Genomic DNA, 17,889 nt, shown 5'->3' on the forward strand with positions numbered 1-17,889 from the left:
ATGGAGTGTGATAAGTCAGGTAAGTCCCAGTTTCAAATCCCAGCCCAAACACTTACCAGCACCATGTAACTGTGAGCAGGTCGCTTCAATTCCCTGCACCTCCATAAATGAGCGCTGAAATAGATCGCCTGGGAGGGCTGTTGTAAGAGTTAGAAATAATGCATTGAAATATGAGACCCAAGGTAAGTGCTCGGTAATTCACAGCTCCAGTGACCCTTAGAAATCTAATCCTTTTACATTTTTATTCACTCTCTACTTCGATCCTCCAGTCTCGGTTTGTAAAACCAAAAGAAACAAAGGCTCATGAGATGAAGATACAGCATGCTTGTAATGGACCAGCTGAACAGAGCAGGTCAGGAAGGTCTTCCTAAGTCACCAGCTGGAGCCCTGTCCCCCTTCTGGGATAGGATATTCACCTTGCTGAGTGTCTGGGTTGTGCTGGGCACTTGTATCTGCCACCTTCACTACTTAAACTGTCATACCAGCTCTGAGAGTAGGTCTGATCACCCCCATCCTACAGAAGAGAAAACTGAGGTTCAGAGAGGTTCTGCACCTAACTCAAAGACACCTGGTCTTCCCCTAGATCTTCCTTTCTTACTGTAGCACCAAATTTCCCCAGTATTCACCAGCATCCGCCACTCACTGGGTAGAATCAATCCAGGTGTCCAGAGCCCCCTGGAAAGCTGCTTCCCCTGGTTGGGATAAGTTGATGGAGGACCAACTGAGAGAGGCTGGGGGAAGCTAGGGTGTGGAGAACCGAGTTTGCAGGTTCTTAATTGTGACTTGCCATTAACGCACCCTTTACCCATTTGCCTTGGGCTTACAAAGAGGCTGTATGCGTCTGTTAGACCTAAACCTTCCCTCTTGTTCACACAGTTCAGTGTTTCAAAGGTATAAAAACAGCATACAATGAAAGCACCCCAAGTAAACACACAACCACCGAGCCACACCCCCAGCTCCCAAAGGTTTTTAACACACATAGTTTTCCGTATTTTTACACATTCGTTAGCAGGCTCTGCATGGCGTACTGCACTTTATTTTATATACTTGACAATGGAACTTAAAGTTCTTTCCAGTGGTGTGCCAGTGAACGTTAAGAACCAACTCTCATGGGGTGGGAGTGCCCTAGTTTGAAGCCTTAACAGTTTTCCATGGACTAGCTCCCACCATGGTCAATTTTAAGTGTTGCAAGGTCACTGACTGCAGATTTAGGAGTTGGTGCTTGCAATCTTGTGGAGCGGTTCAAGCATAGCACTGGGTCATTCTAGATCTGAGCAGGAGCTCCCTTGTTCATTTTTGTGACTGCATGGCATGCCTCCTTAGGATGGACTATAATTCTTTAACCTGTCCTGATGACAGACACTTACGTTGCCTCCAGTCTTTTACTTCTACAACCAAGCTTTAATGGATAACCTCGTGCCTGTCATTTTGCTCCTGTGCAAATATCTTAGTAAACCAGGTTCCTGTGACATCATAGGAAGAAATTCTTCTTTTTTGTTTTTTTTGTTGGAGATACTGGGGTTTTGAACTCAGGGCTTTGTGCTTTCAAGGGAGGCACTCTAGTACTGCTTTTATACTTCCAGTCCATTTTGCTCTGGTTATTTTAAAGATGGGGGTCTTGTGAACAATTTGCCCGGGCTGGACTCAAACTTCGATCCTCGCAACTTCAGTCTCTCAAGTAGCTAGGATTATAGGCGTGAGCCACTGGCACCCAGTGGAAGAAATCCTTAAAAGGCAACTTTTGATTTCCTTGAACACTATGGCTGTCAGAAAGCAGTGAGCTGTTTCTGCTTTCCTTGTGAGTAGAATGGATACAAGCTAACCAAGTACTTGCCAGCATCAAAGAATTGTCATAAAACTTTGAAATGAAGTACAAAGACACTTTTTTTCCTTGAAGACAGGAATTTTCATAAATGCAAAGTAACATACTTTATGCATGGTGAACTAAAGAGTTTTCTTAGTATGCTGGAGAAAAAAAATCATTCTTGGAACATCCTGGCTGCTGTTGAGTCACTAAAGGCGAGACTGGCAGCAAAGGGAGCCAATGGTTAATCAGGAAAGAGGGATGATTCTTAGCTCGGCTCTCAGACACATTGTTTTTTCACCAGGAACCTGGGAACAAATTCTTGGCTGTGCTCACACTTAGCATCAGCTGGGAAGCTTTTAAAATCTTGATGCCTGCGCTACAGCCCAAACTCATCCAGCTAGACTCTCTGGAGGTGCGACCCATGCATCTGTATTTTTTTAAAGCCACCTTGGAGATTCCACCTTTCAGCAAGGTTTAGAAGAGATGACACAGAAGGAATCAGAGAAACCCAACCAACAGGATGTGCGCATGTACATCAAAAGAGATTTATTTCAAGGAGTTGGCTGGCAGTAGCTTGGATACTGACTGCAGACTGGAGAGACAATGAGAACCACACTACCATTCAAATCAAAGGGCCCTCTGCTGCTGATTTCCTATGGCTTGGGGGAGCTTCAGTGTTTTGTTCTAATCTGACCTTCAACTGATTGGATGAGGCCCACCCATTTCATGGCCTGCAACCTGCTGTACTCAAAGTGCACAAATTTAAATGCTAATCTCACCCCCAAGCACTTCCAAAGTACCATCAGTATAATGTTTAACAACAGATCTGGGCACCACAGCCCAGCTAAACTGACATAAACTTAGCCATCTATGATACTCCAAAATGTCAACCTTAGGGAGTAAGACAGGAGTTCAGTAGTTATCAAAAGCTGTGGTGGTTTTGTTTTTGTTTTTATTTTCTGTCTGATTACAAATACATCCCAAAGTTTCTAAGCTGGTCCCTCAACAGGAACCATTTACTTGTCATTTGCAAGCTCTATTCCCAGAGTTCATAGATTTTATTAAAATTAAAGATCATGAGAAGATAAAGTGCTTTTTTATTGCCATCACCTCTGATTTGGATGTTTTTATGAGAAGAATATTGATTGTACAAGAAGATTCACAGGATGGATATGAGAAGGCTGGTCTTAAGTCACAAACACGTTCCTTTAAGAAAACCTGATTCCCTCCATTATCTGGAAAGATCCCCCAAACCAAAACCCAGAACTCAAAAAGATTGGTGGCAAGAGTTTTATTGACCTCAATAAAAAAGAATCTGTGGTTTATTGGGAAAATCAAGGACAACCTAATTACCCTCTCTCTCCATATAAAAAAGCTCTTTGATGGTGACTCTCCTTGTCACTAGCAGTAGGATTTACTTCCTCCCATAAATGGCGGTGATCAGAGGTTTACTTTTGAATCTAGTTTTTTAAAGCAGTTGACCAAAATGTTGGCTGAATTTCCTGAGGTGTTTAATCTCATGTCACAGAAGAGGAATGGGAGCCATTCCAGAGTCACACTTGAGCTCTCCAGCTCAGTGAGAAGACCCAGGCTGTGAGGACAATGCAGGGGGTCTGAGGACTCATATTGACCCTCCCCCTTTGGTACATTGTGATGCTCTGATTCCCAGGGCCCTTGGCTGCTACCCAGAACCACTTTGAACCTGTGGAACCAGCTGACTGGGGAGGCAGGGGCTGCTGTGAGTCAGCAGGAAACTGAGTCAGTCGCATTGATCTGAGTGGGAGGTGTGAGCTGAGTCTTTGGGGACTCTGAGTGTGTTGGGGGGGGGCCTGCGGTCCTGGAAATAGTTTTGCCAGCTACGAATCAACCAGCATCCATGCCAGCCCAGAAGGAGAAGAGCTCCAGTTAAAAATAAGTTTGCCTTTTATTTTTAGGCAAGACAGACCACAGCCCTAAAACAGAAAGTGGGCATGTGGCCCAGCCTCCTGTGGAGGCTCGGGGGAAGGGCACGGTATGGGGTCTCTCCCACATGACTGCTTGGTAAATGCAGAGCTGTCCAAACATGGGAGATGGCCTGAGCTGAGAGTGTCCCCTCCAGTCCAGGTCCTAGATATAAAGTTCAGGGCAGCCATAGCCGCTCAGTTTTCTTTCTAAAACCTGTGCTGTGTGCAGGAGGGCCAATATGTACAGCACCCAGACGCTCTGATTAAGACACTGGAATTTTTCCAAACTATGCGGCAAATAGTATTGACCAGGCCTGCTCTCTGTCTTTCCCACTACCAGCCAGCCCCTCTGGAACCTCACAAACTCCCCCAGCATCCAGAAACTAAAAAGTTAAATCCCTACACAGTGGGACAGCCAGAAAATCTCATTCTGTCTGTTCTCTTGAACAAACCCCGGCGGCAAAATTCACAATTCAGAAAGATTGGTGATGAGAGGAGTTCCATCAGACTCAATAAAAAGGAATCCAAGGCTTGTTGGGGAAATATGGGCGGCCAATTACCTCTCTCTCCTTTATAAAAGGGCTGTGGAGAATTTCCAGGTCAGCAGCAATAAGATTTACTTCTGTAAGTGATTGCTAGCTTCAGCACCAGGGCCAGCTACATCCTTTCAGATTGGTCCTCAATGTCATGCTCCTTGTTCTATGGCTTGGAGAAGATGGACGTGACAACTTGACCGACGTGAACCCTGGCCACCAGGCCATGGGGCTTCACAAAAGCATTTGAATGTGTCTAAAGGCTAGGATGGGAACAGTGTGAGATCAGAGACAAGAGTGTTCACTGGAAAAGGATGTCTCCAAGGTCCCTCGGGGCAATCCATACAAGCAACAGTCTGTGGACATTACCATGGAGGCTGATGTTTGCAGCCACTGCACACTGGGGCCCTGGGAGGAAAGGAGGCCCATTGGCTTAATTGGTTGCAGTCTTCCTCTTCTTGTAAGGACACCAGTACTGTTGGATTAGGGTCCCAGACTATGACATCATATAGCCTTAGTGACCTCTGTACATGCTTCATCTTCAAATGCACTTTGATGTTTTAATATAAAAATTTGGGGTGAGGGAACACAGTTGAGTCCATAATGGGCCATCTGTATTGGGGTCCAAATCCTGCTGGATGAGCTTTCTGCATGTTAGAACAGAGAGGGTGATGAGGACCACATGAGGCTGGTCTTGACTCTCACTGCTTGGGAGTTGAATGGAAACACATTCTGTTTAGACAGATTTGTATCACAGCTTAGTTTGGTCATTTGACCTATATCTCCTACTGGTTGTTTCATGGGGCAAAGAGAATTGGATGGCACTGGAGTGTGTGAACTTGCACTTGCTTTGGAGCTTGTGATGCTGTGAGTAAGGAGGTAATGCCTTTGGGCTTCTCCTTCTCCTTGCCCTGAGTGAGGGTGCTCTTAAAACCCAAGTCCACAGAGCAGCTTAATCTGTCCCCATCACTGCCTCCATGTACAAGGAGTTATCTCCTCAATGCCCTGCCACAACCTAGCCTCAATCTGAAATGATTCTCATCATTCCCCTGGAGATAGACTGTAAGAAAACTGGAGGAAGGTGATAGGGCAAAAACACAGACTCACCAGGAAATGCGTTGTCTTCCTTCGTATTATAAAATAAGTGGGGAAAGCCATCCATAGTAACAAGAAAGCTACAATTTTTTGCCTTTCTGATCAATGTTTGCCATGTGTCCATTCCTTTGTATTGCTTCAATCATAGTATACATGCAATTCTATATTCTGATTTTTGCCCTTATCCTTAGAGAACTTAGTATGTTTTCTTTGTAGATTCTCATGGAGAGGTAGTGTCTATGTCCCTATCTGTGAATCTGGGATGGCTTAGTGACCACTTGTAACTGATAACATGCAGCATAACTTTCAAAACTGGATCAGAAAAGACCATGTACCTTCTGGCTGGTTCTTTGAGGATGTTAGCTTCAGGGAAAACCATACAGTGTAGGAAGGTCAAGTATCCCGAGACTGCTGCGCTGGAGAGTCCACATGCAGACACTGTGACTGACAGCCCAGCCAGGCTTACAGTTGACAGCCAGCATGGACTCCTGACTATACGAGCACATCGCCTGGCACAGCCAACCCAGTTAGGTCATTGAGTGTTCATGGCCCCAGCTGACATCTTGCTGCAACTGCACAGGGAACCTTGACTGAAAGCTGCTCAGCCAAACCCTTTTCAGATTTCAGATGTTCAAAATTACCAGCAAAATAAAATGGCTATTTAAGCCCCTTTATTGGGAGACAGTTTTTCTCACAGCAATAATAACCAAAATGAATTTTGGTAGCTGGAAATGAGGGGTTACTAGGAGAAAAACATACCACACATGGCAGAGAGGCAATAGCAGGCAAAGGCCGGAAGGGCCTCCGGTGTGTTAGCTGAAACCCGATGGACCTTGAGAAGGACATAGGCGAGGGGTAGGTTACAGAAGTAGAAAGAATGGAGATCTTTGTTATACAGTGGGAGAAGTTTGGCAAAACTATGCCCTGTGGAAATGTGGGAAGTAGAAAATGTCCTAAACCAATTTACAACCTAGCTAAGAAAATTCCCAGGCAGTGTGTTGAGGATGCCACCTGGCTCCTTCTAGCTGCCTACAATGAAAGGAGAGCAGACAGATATGAATAGATAGAAAAAGTCCATTTTCAATTGAAATTTGGAAGAATAAGAAAGGGACCAAGAGAGTATTTTCAGCCAGTGAAGGGCACTTAAAGGATCTCAAGGGAAAGGTCAAATCTAGTGACCTTCAGAAAAATGAAGCCAGAAGAGTGACTCTAAAGCCTTTTAAAGATTTCAGAAAGATTTAAAATGGTATCTCCTGGGTCACCAGAATCTTCTGCCTTTAGCACGTCATTCTTGAATAGTAAAACGTCTAGGCTCTGAAGAATGTGTCCCTAACCATCCTCATGGAGAAGTAGAGACAAGGATGACTGTCCCAAAGACTCTGTGCAGTTTTTGTCTAATGATGGGAACTCTGTAAGATTCATAAAAACTGACTTTTTTTCTGTTTTCAGAAGCAACTATATCTTGGACTGAAAGAGACAGAAGCAGTACAAAATGAGAAGATGCCTTTGAGCCCACAGCAGAACAAGAACACTAACGACTGCACTCATGGGTTGTTTCTTATGGAAAAGGAGGCATGACTCAGGAAGAATGACAGAAGCCCAGATGGGGGTGTCAAGAGCCATGGAGAGCAATTCCTAAAGAACAGTACTGGCCCCTGACCAAGAGGCAGTGACATGTGTCCAGCTAGATTTCAAGTTCTTATGAACCAGGGTCTACTATGTGCCTTCCATCCCTTCCTCTTTTGAAGGACAGCCTGTTGTTACTCCATCTCTGGATCTTGTTGGTCCTCAGATCCCGTGGTCTTCAGACACAAGTGCAGACTCTCATGGACTCCTGGACCTGATTGAAATGCCTTTAACCTCAAGCCTGAGCCTGTGGGAAGTCTTGATAAGTGTGAGGGTATTTTGCATGTGGGAGGGATGCAAATAAGACAGTAGCAGTTTTTAAACAGGTCTTTCATTAATATGGGCCAGACTTAGTGATTTGATTGTAACCAGAAGAATGCAGCAAACACGACACTTCATAACTTTCAAGAGCAGACCAGAAACAGCTAGAAAGCTTCTAACTGGTGCTCCTGGAACATCAGCTCCGGGAGGAGCCAGAGCTAAGTGGGAAGTCCGACCACCCTCCGATGGCTAAGCTGGAGAGGCTGAATATAGGTGGCCTGCTCCACATGCTAACAAACCTTCCAGCTGATGGCCAGGCCAAGCACATGTGTGATCCACAGTTGGTGGCAAGGCCAGTGGAGCAACAGGTAACTGCAGTCCTGCAGATCTGAGTGCAACCCAGCCATGACAGATGCCAAGTCAGAACTCAGAGTCTTTTTGAGCTTCTGTTCCATAAAACTGTGAGCAAAAGAAAATGATTGCTTTACGCTGCTATGTTTTAAGGTAATTTGGTTATGCACCAATAGTGATTGGGACATCTTGCTACATAGTCCTCATAAATATCCTTGAAATGACTATAGCTGCTTACCGGGATCTTTTGTTCTTCTCCAATATAGGTAATAAAACCAATCACCTTTCTCATTTTCCTTCTTTTGGGTTATTTCTTTAGAATAAACTTCCAAAAGAAGAATAACCAAGTGAAAGAGAGGGAATATTTTTATACCTTCTAATCCACACTGCCAAATCACTCTCTTAAAAGATAGAACCAATTTGCCACCAGCAGCCTATAGGTGTAGTAGTTTTATTACAATGTCACCAGCTTTGGGTATTGTAATTTTAAACCATATTTAAAAGCATCACAAATTCAAAAGCTGTTCTTGTGCATCTATGGTAAAATTCTATTACCCCCGATCCTAGAAGGGAATTCATCTGAGTTGTAGCTACAGCCCTTTCCCATTCAGTCTAACTCAGCCATTTTAAAAATCTGGTTAGTGTTTTCCTTTTTTCTTCCAACAAAATTCTATTGTATTTCCAGCCTCATTCTGGAAAGTCGGCCATGAAGAACATAAACAGCCTGAGCTGTATCTAGTCCTCTGCCTTGTTTCTGTTTCTCTCCTCCCTGCCCCCAAATAACCCTGACCTATGCTGGCTGATACCATCTCCCCACTCATTGAGAGTTTGCCATGAATGACTCATGCATAGATTGTTTCACTTATTCTCTAAATCACCTTGCAAAGGTAGATTTTATTTCCAATTTTCAGATGAGGGTACTAGACATCAGAGACATTAAGTGACTTGCCAGAGTTACATCATTTGTGAGTGATGGGGACAGGATTTGAACCTATTCTTTGTGGTCACTGAACTTGTCTGCCTCTCCTAGATTACCAGACTATTGGGTATTGACTTCCCACTCATGCAGACTTCCTGGGAGGAAGTTAGAAGGCAATAGAAAATTCTCATTGGCTTCCTTCAAACACTGTCTACTTCCTCAAACACTGTGCGGACTCAAATTTTTGAGCTGCTTCAATTTAAAAGCCAATGTCTGAGTTATGAATACTTTCACATCTGCATATGACAATGACATTAAAACATACCTTGATGTACATTTCATTTGACATTAGTTGGTGAAAGCAAAAGAGAGCATGCTCATATGCAGGTATGAATATCTTTATGAAACTTTTATAATTCTTAAAGAAAAGGGAAGAAGGAAAGTATTTTAAGTTGTTCTGTTTTTCTCTGGTTCTTCATATTTCTTCTCCTTCCTCAGGATAAGCTGCAATGGGAAAGGGCAAAGCCAAAATAGGACTCCTTGAAGAGACTTTGCTACTCTGAAATACGAATTCTGGGACAGCAAGGACTTTGCTTTGTACCCTGCTGTGTCTCCAGCACTTCAGTAGTGCCTGGTGCACAGTAGGCACTCATATTTGTGGGATGAATGAATGCATGACCTGGCTCCCGGCCCAGCAGTCCTCTGATCTCTGCAGCAGAGAGAATTTGTTGCCAACTTCAGGTTCAGCATCTGCCACAGAACCAATGCGAGGCCCTTGGTATCCAAGACCTGGTTCCTGGTCCAGCACCTGGAAGTTGGTCCAGAAAATGCCGAATCTCAGGCTTCACTCCCAAGCCACTGAACTAGAAGCGGCTCCACAGTAAGACCCCCAAGGGATTTCTGTCCATGGGCAAGTTTTCAAGTTGCTGGGCTAGTCTCAAAGTGTAGTCCCTGCACCAGCCTCATTTGTATGGCTTGAGAAGAAATCTACTAAGTCAGAGACTCCGCAGGTCAGGTCCAGCCTTAGGTGTTCTGGTGTGTGCCTGTGTTGGAAAGCTACTTGCCCAAGTTCAGCCTCACCAAATTCGCCCCTAACTCCAATCGGACCTGAGCTCTTGGTTTCAGTACCTGGGATCTTTTCTTCTTCCCTATATTGAAATCATTACAACACCATTGCTTGACCCCTTCAACCACGGGGAGTTCACTTCCACCTAAAGTTTTACACTCCAAATTTGGATAGCTCTGAAAATTCTTCCTTGCCATTGGTACATACTGTGATGTGTCCTGTTCCATTCCAAACTTAACAAACAGTCTCGTTCTTCTGACCCAACTCACAAAGAGTCCAGCTAGAGGATTCTAACCACTGCTTTCAGAACATGTGAAGAAATCATATCAGAGTCATCCAGGGCCGTGGGTCAGCAACTCTGCAAAACCTGTTTAGCAGAAGGGGTGAAGGAGGCCGAAACCCAGTCCACACTCCACCTCCCACGCAATTCACCTGCTGCTTTTTTCTAGTTGACTTCACAGGATGACACATGCTGTGCGAGCTGTGGCCCTGACTCACTCTGCGACTTGCAGACAAACATTTAAATAGCTGCATGCAGTACAGTTCTACACCCAAGACCAACGCGGCCCAGCTCCAGCAGGCCCAGCATTCTCAACGCTGCGCCCATCGCCTTGGTGACGGCAGATGGATTCTTCTCCTTGTTGCTTGGAACTGACAGTCATCGGGCTGTTTGCTCTTCTTCTAATCCCCAGCCTTCCCCCCACGCTAACGATAGCCTCTCCATTGTCAGCTGTTTGATCTCTTCTCAAAGGTTTTATTAGTACAGCTTCCATTTTTGAAAGCTCTTGCACATGGTTCTGCAAATTCTTTAAAAACTCTTAAATACCTTTAAGCTAGGAAATGTTCAAAATACACACAGGCCCTTTACAAATAGGGTCTGTATTGTTTTAATATCAAAACAGGAACTACAGATTTGCTATTGCAGGTTTCAACCTACAAAAGAAGTGCTGAGTTTCATAAATTCAGGCAATTCTTGCAACCATTACCTGTCTGTCACTTGTCAGTGTTTCTAAACTAACTACACAGGTCTTCCCATACACATATTGATGGAATTATAAGGTGAAAACCATTTGGGGGTGACCTTTGGGAAGCGTATGTAAATACTTCATGTAGAGACGTTGACATGCATATGACATTAAATTGCATCTTCTCTAGCTTCTTTCAATTGATCTTGGATCCACCACTGGGAACAAAGAGCACACATTTTACCTTTTTCCACATGTTGGTCCAGGTTGGTGGAGTGGCTCAAGTAGTAAGAGTGCCTGCCTAGCAAGCATGAGGCCCTGAGTTCAAACTCCAGTGCAACCTAAAAAGAAAAAAGAAACAAAATGTGTCCCAATGCAAAGCAGATAAGAAACATAGAAAAAAACAGATGAATATAACTGTATTGCCTCTGTATCTCGACTATTTCTAGACTCTTATTTTCTCCTAAGTTAAATGTTCCTTCCATCGTTTGTCATGTGGTGGTTTCAATTTGCCATCTTGGTTGTCCTCGTCTGAACACGCCTTGTTAGGCTGTAGCATATAAAATGTGTGAAGACACACAATGCTTGTGCTGAGGATGAAACAGAGAACCTGTCATTACCTCCTGTATGGTTTGGATGTGATTTGGATCCAGGATTTATGTGCTGGAATCTTGGTTTCCAGTGTGGAGATGTTATAAGGTGGTGTGACCATCAAGAGGTGGACCCTAGTGTGAGGTCACTGAGGGTCTTACACTCAGAGGAAATGAAGGCAGGTTTTGTGGACTCCTGAGTTAATTCTCATGAGAACAAGTCATTATAAGAAGTGAGCCTGACCCTTGAGTCACTCTCTGGCTTCCTATCTTGCCATGTGATCTCTCCACCACACTCTTTCCTTATAAAGTACTCAGCCTCAAGTATTTTGTTACAGTAACAAAAATGGACTAATACATACCTTTGTTTAAGGTAACCTATCTTGTCAGATGGCTGTAGCTCATGTCTATAATCCTGGCTACTTGGGAGGCTCAAGGTTAGCCAGGGCAAATAGTTCATAAGACCCCCATCTCCAAAGTAACCGGAGCAAAATGGACTGGAGGTGTGGCTCAGGTGGTAGAGCACCTGCTTTGCAAGAGTGAAGCCTGAATTTAAGCCCTAGTTTCCCCCACACACACACGCACACACTACCTAGCAACACATCTGACTTGACTACTGGCTCACATCAAACAAACCCCTAAATTATTGCCACATGGGGCCAATAACAATCTGCAGTTACCCCACCCCTTCTTTGAATGGTCCTCTCCACCATAGACTTCTGCCAGTGGCCAAGTCTCACCATGCCTGTGTTCCTAGGCCCAGGCCTACTCCTGTCCCAGGACAGCCTTTGTGACTACTGCTGCGTGCCTATTTACCAGTAAACTTGAAAATCTGAATTTTTTAACAAGAGCAACAAAAAAGAAGTGCTATCTATGAGAAAATCTGGTGACAATGATTTGTTATTATTACTGCTATTCCCAGCCCAGATGGTTCTCCAGATGAAATGGATAAAAATTGGAGCCTTTTTGTGGCTGGTGACAGGTGCAGGCTTGGGCCCTCCAGTGGGATTTCATCGGGCACACAGCTTACTGCCGGCGCAGGCGCTTCCCACAGGCCTGTGTGTTGTAGCAATCCCGAAAACTGTCAAGTGAATAATTGGCCTCTTATCTGGAGTCTTTAGAAGATTCTCTTCTGCACATCCTTTGAAAAGCTCCATCAGTCAGGCTCTTTTGTTTGCAAGCAGCAGAAACAGGCACTGGCTAACTTGAGCAGGAAAAGAATTTGTTGAACAGACCTGGGGGTCTTTCCGGAACTGATGGAAGGCCAGAGAGCCAGTCTTCGTACATTGCCTGATGAGAACCACAGGAGCACAGCCATGTAGAGAGCACGAGAAAATGCAGAGTCCTGCTGGGGTGCTGCTCAAAACAAATGAAGTACGACCTCTTATTTTCACTTTTTTATTCCCCATCAAGATTTGAAATTTGGGATGAGAGAGTTTGATGGCTCTGCTTTGTCTCAGCCCTTTTCCTGGCTAGAAAAAGCCAGTGAAATAGCACACCATACAGTGAGAACGACAAACTTATAAGGAGTAGGGAAAGAAGCTGACATTTCTCTCTGGACAACTATAGAACTGGCCAGAATTGTCAAAGGCAACAACTTCAGGGCACTTAAAATTGACCAGTGGAAAAAAACAAATAAAATACGTAATAAATAAAATTAAGTGCTTATTCTAAAACGTCTACTGACGGTTGGCTGAGACATCATAGTGGACCCCTATGATGTGTTAGCCGGGGACTGCTCCCCTCACCCCTTCAGTTCCATGAGTGTGGCAGGACTCCCATGTCAGGACATGCTGAGGAAAGAAATGGCTTTTCTACTGCAGGGGACAGTGATGGCATTTGTAAACAGATGGGAAGACCCATGTCCTGGTCATTCTGAGGTTTACTGGTTGGAGCAAGCCATGGACTGGACATGCAGCCAGACTTGGCAGGGCTAAGGAACTAGAAGGCTACAGTGGGTGTGGAAAAGCTCCAGCAGGTCCAAAAGGCTACAGTCTGAGCAAGGTTGCATGCACTACTCAGAAAGACCTACAAGGACTCTAGGTGCCTGCACACCCCTGGCTGCAGGCGAGGCCTCATGTGCATGCAGAGATGAGAATGCTCAGTGGAAAGGAAGAGCAGAGGCAGAAATGTGGACTGTCTGCACTTCCAATATGTCCCTTGTCCCTATAATGTTCCACAGCAAAGGGAAGAAGTCTACAGGCTCAACAGGCTTGAGTGCAACCATGGATCAATTAGGAGGTGATGCTGAACCAAGAGTTAACAGTATGAAGCAAAGTTTAGAAATAAGACCAGGCACAAAAAAGGAAATTTAGCAGAGACATCACTGTAGTTGAGTGAGTCCTCAGAATAAGTCCAGATAAGCAAATAAACAAAAACAGGGTAACAACTCCCAGGCAGGGTCAGAAAATGAGTTGCTACCCATATCATATTGAAAATACCTAGTTCCCAGTAAAAAATTACTAGACATTTAAACAACAGGAAGTAGAAAAGGCTCAGCATTTAAAAAAGCAGCCAGTAGAAAATGTCTCAGAGAGACCTCTAAGATGTCAGACTTAGCAGGAAAAAAAGCCAAGCAGCTTGTAAAAATATGTTCAAAAGCTAAAGGAAATTCTATTTTAAAAAATTAAGGGAAATAGGATGACTGTGACTCGTCAAAGAGAGAATATCAACACAGAAATTATATTATTAAAAGAAAAAAATGGAAAATCTAGAGCGATAAGTAAAATAGAAACTTCGTGTAATGAACAATTAGTGAACTTGGAGGATAAATCCAGAAAAATTATCCAATATGAAGAACAGAAAAAGCATGAAGAAAATTGCACAGAGCCTCAAAGAATCATAGACTCCACTTCGTGGAGTATTCGAAGAAATAATTGCCAAAAACACCTCCAAATGTGATGAGAAACTTAATCCAGACCTTGAACAATCTCGATGAAGTCCAGGTAGGATTAAATCCAAATAGATCTGCACTTGGATACATCACAGACAAACTACAGAGAGCTAAAGACACACTTGATATATCAGAAAGAGAAAAGCAACTCATGTACAGAAAGAAATCAGCAATCCATCACCAGCTGACCTCTATCAGAATTTTCTTCTAAGGACCTGGTCATGTTGTATTAAGGGTCTCTCTGCTTTAGTGTGACCTCATCTTAAGTACATCTGTAGTCATTCCCAAATAAAGTCATACCCCGGGGTATCAGGAGTTAGCACCTCAACATAAATTTTTGGAAGCTGTAATTCAACCCATAACACACACCAAGGCAGAAAGATGTGATGGTTCATTTTATGTGTTACCATGGGGTATCCAGATTATTTGGTCAAACATTATTCTGGGAGTTTCCATAATGGTACTTCGAGATGAGTTTAACATTTGAATTAGTACACTGAATAAAGCAGATGGCCCTTCCCAACATGGTGGGCCTTGTCCAATCAGCTAAAGGCCTGAGTAGAACAAAAAGGCTGGCTTCTTCTTGAGTAAGTTTCATTCTTCTTGATCAATGGCTCAAACTGAGACACTGGCTTTTTCCTATCCTTCTGACCCCACTTGAAACTCTGGATCTTCCTTGATCTGGAGCTTGTCAGCCTTTGGGCTGGATCTTACCCTCCAGCTCTCCTGGTTCTTGGGCCTTTGCACTGGGACTGGAATTGACAGCCTCTCTCCAGCCGGTGGCTCACTCCTGTAATCCTTGCTACTTGGGTGACTGAGATCAGAAGGATTGCGATTGGAGACCAGCCCAGGTAAATAGTTCATGAGACCCCCATCTCCAAAACAACCAGAGCAAAATGGACTGGAGGTATGGCTAAAGCCCTGCTTTCCAAGCACAGAGCCCTAAGTTCAAATCCCAACCCTTCTCCCCACCCCCTACAAAAAGCAGCAACTCTCAGGTTCTCCAGCATATAGACTCACTCTGCAGCTCTTGGGGCTTAGCAGACTCCATAAGATGATCCGATCCTTTGTAACCACGTGTAGCCACATTATCTACACACGTGAGCAGGCACACACATACACACACACACACACACACACACACCTTATTTATTGGTTTTATGTACTAGCTCCCCAGGGTAAATCTTTTACCCCTTTCTTCAGATCTAAACAACTGAGTCACGTTAACCGCATTTGGGGAATGAAACCATAACAGTTTTCTTAGACCAGTCAGAATTGAGTGACTCGGAGGAGATGTGGGCCCTGAGACAAAATGAGGTGTCAGCAGCATGGAAGGAGGTGAGGGGCTGGAGGGTGCTGGCTGCAGCACAGGGTGGTGGGGCTCAGGGCCACAGCTGGCTGGCTCAGGACCCAGATGACAGACAGGAGTCAGCAGGAGACCAGTGAGCCCAGGGTGAGGCTCTAGCTCAGTGGCCCACCTCCCGTGTACCCACATAGGGCAGAACCCATGCCAGCAAATGAGCCCCTGGAAATGGGGAGGGGCCAAAGGCAGATCTTGTCATCCAATCATAACAGAAGCAAATACCCTCCTGGCTATTGTGATTGCCAGACTTAGCCAGCCTGTGTCCATCCCTCACCCCTTCACCCTCCAAGTGAGTCCCAAGGTGCTGCTGCCTCAGGAAGCCCTTGGAGCAATAGACATGGTACTGCGAGGGTGAGGTGACCTGGCTATGAACAGTGGTTACCCCAAAAACCAAGTCCACGGCCACGTGCAAAGGCTGGGATGGACGGGAAACACGTGATCCTCCCCATAGGGAGCCAAACCATGATCTGCTTTGCTCCTGTCTACATCCTTGACACCAGGCACTGTGCTGACATCCTGGCCTGTGTCTCACAATGCAGTGACATAGGACACAGAAGCTCTCAAACACCACCTAAGTTGACAGCAATGGCAGACTTGGAGTCCATGCAGCTGCTTCCAACACCAAAGCCTGTGTTCTTGCCTATGGTACAGGGGACAAAGAACACCTATTGGAGTTTGTGAGTGCGACATGTTTGTGGGTGGGGCAGAGAAAAAGACCAAGATGTCCTAAAAGGACAGCAGGTCACAGTCACTCACCTTGAGCCATGAAGAGAATTTATTACACACCTTTTCTTTCTCAGATGGAGACAGTGAGACACAGGAGGGGACAATGAATCTTCCAAGGTCATGCTACAAGTCACTAGCCAAGCCTGGTCTGTCACTCAAGCTTCTGAATTCCCAGTTCACTGAGCTGCAGGGGAAGCGGTGGTGGGACTGTGTCAGAATAAGTCAGTTTCCCTGTCCGCTCACAAACATCCCTCCCACCCATCCATAAAGTGTTCCCGCAAGTACCAGAAGGGGCACGTCACAGTGGCCGTGAGGGACACGGTCAACTTCTTTGCCTTTTGGCTGTTCTAAACAAACAAAGGGCAATGCACAAGTTATTGGTAAATACCGAGGCTTAGTTTATTGTATAAAACTTCAATCCAACAAATAAATGAGCTATCGAGTTTGAATTTATGTAGCATTCAAAACACATTAAAGCCATTTGACCATGACAAAGGCCTTTCCTGCTTTGAATGATGGAGCCAAGCTGCAAATACCCTTCCAATGAGACATTGAGCAAGGTCCTTTCAGCCTGACTCGGGGGACTGTCAAGGTGGAAGGGAGAGCTTCTGAACTCTTTCTAAAGGGTTCTTTGGGGGAAAATCCCATCCTGGCTAATATCTCCTCTCTTCCAAAAGGGATTTGTCAACCTGTGATGTTTAAAACAATTACAGTCACCCGGTCAGAGGTCATCCATCCATGGCCACCAAATCCTTATTTACCTTGAGATGCCCTGGAACATTGTCGTTGTCGTCAGGGGCGCCCACAGTTTATTCTGTGAGGCTCGGCTGCCTTTGCGGCCCATATCAGAGCAATTTCTCAATCTGCAAATTGGTTATAATAATACTTCAGAGAGGGTGGTAAGGAATGAGTGAGACAATACAGAAAAAAGAACATTTTATAAATTCGAAAGCCCTGCTCCTACCAAAGGTGGCATTGCTCATCCTATGTAAAATGAGAGTTCACCCCTCCTCTCACTTCATTGTACCTGTCTTCCTTTTGCAACATACAATAGAAATTTCCTCTTTCTGCTGCCATCGCTGCTCGTGGGGAGTTTTGGGGGCCCTTAAGGATTGAGGGGGTTCAGGGTCTGACTCACAGGAGTGGAGCTCCATCTGGGCAAGGACAGAGGCACCACACAAACAAGAAGTTTTTAGACAGGCTCTCCTAGAGACATAGAGAACCTAGTAGAGATGATATTTGTGGTCATTTCCCAATGACCCACACAATTGCAGATAAAAGGCAACCTTAAAAGTATCCCCTTCAGAGGCCAGGTTCAGTGGCTCATGTCTGTAATCACAGTTACAAGGGAAGATTGCTGTTCAAAGCCAGCCTGGGCAAAAAGTTAGTGAGACCCCCCCCCATCTCAATCAATAAACTGGGCATGGTGGTACATATCTATAAGCTCAGCTATTGAGAGACATAAGTAGGAGGACTGTGATCTGAGAGCAGCCCTGAGCAAAACTCTATCCAAAAAATAAGTAAAGCAAAATGGGCTGGAGGCATGGCTTAAGTGGTAAGCACCTGCCTAGCAAGCACAAAACCCTGAGTTCAAGTCTCAGTACTACAAAAGGAAGGAAGGAAGGAAGGGAGGGTGGGAGGGAGGGAGGGATGCAGGGAGAGAGGAAGGAAGGAAGAAAGGAAGAAAGGAAGGAAAAAAGTATCCTGTCCAAAAAATACCAACAAAAGCAGAACTCCAATGAGTTTGGAGG

The 17,889-nt window shown here is 44.8% G+C and overlaps 1 non-coding gene across 1 annotated transcript; it reads right to left on the bottom strand.

The window, feature by feature from the left end:
- Window positions 1-4,595: 4,595 nt before the first annotated feature.
- On the bottom strand, window positions 4,596-4,730 carry LOC141411223 (small nucleolar RNA SNORA70). Its single transcript, XR_012436039.1, has one exon. It is a non-coding gene; the product is annotated as a small nucleolar RNA SNORA70 (small nucleolar RNA).
- Between the last annotated feature and the right edge of the window lie 13,159 nt (window positions 4,731-17,889).

The sequence above is a fragment of the Castor canadensis genome, chromosome 9, assembly GCF_047511655.1.
Source record: "Castor canadensis chromosome 9, mCasCan1.hap1v2, whole genome shotgun sequence".
Classification (NCBI taxonomy): Eukaryota; Metazoa; Chordata; class Mammalia; order Rodentia; family Castoridae; genus Castor; species Castor canadensis.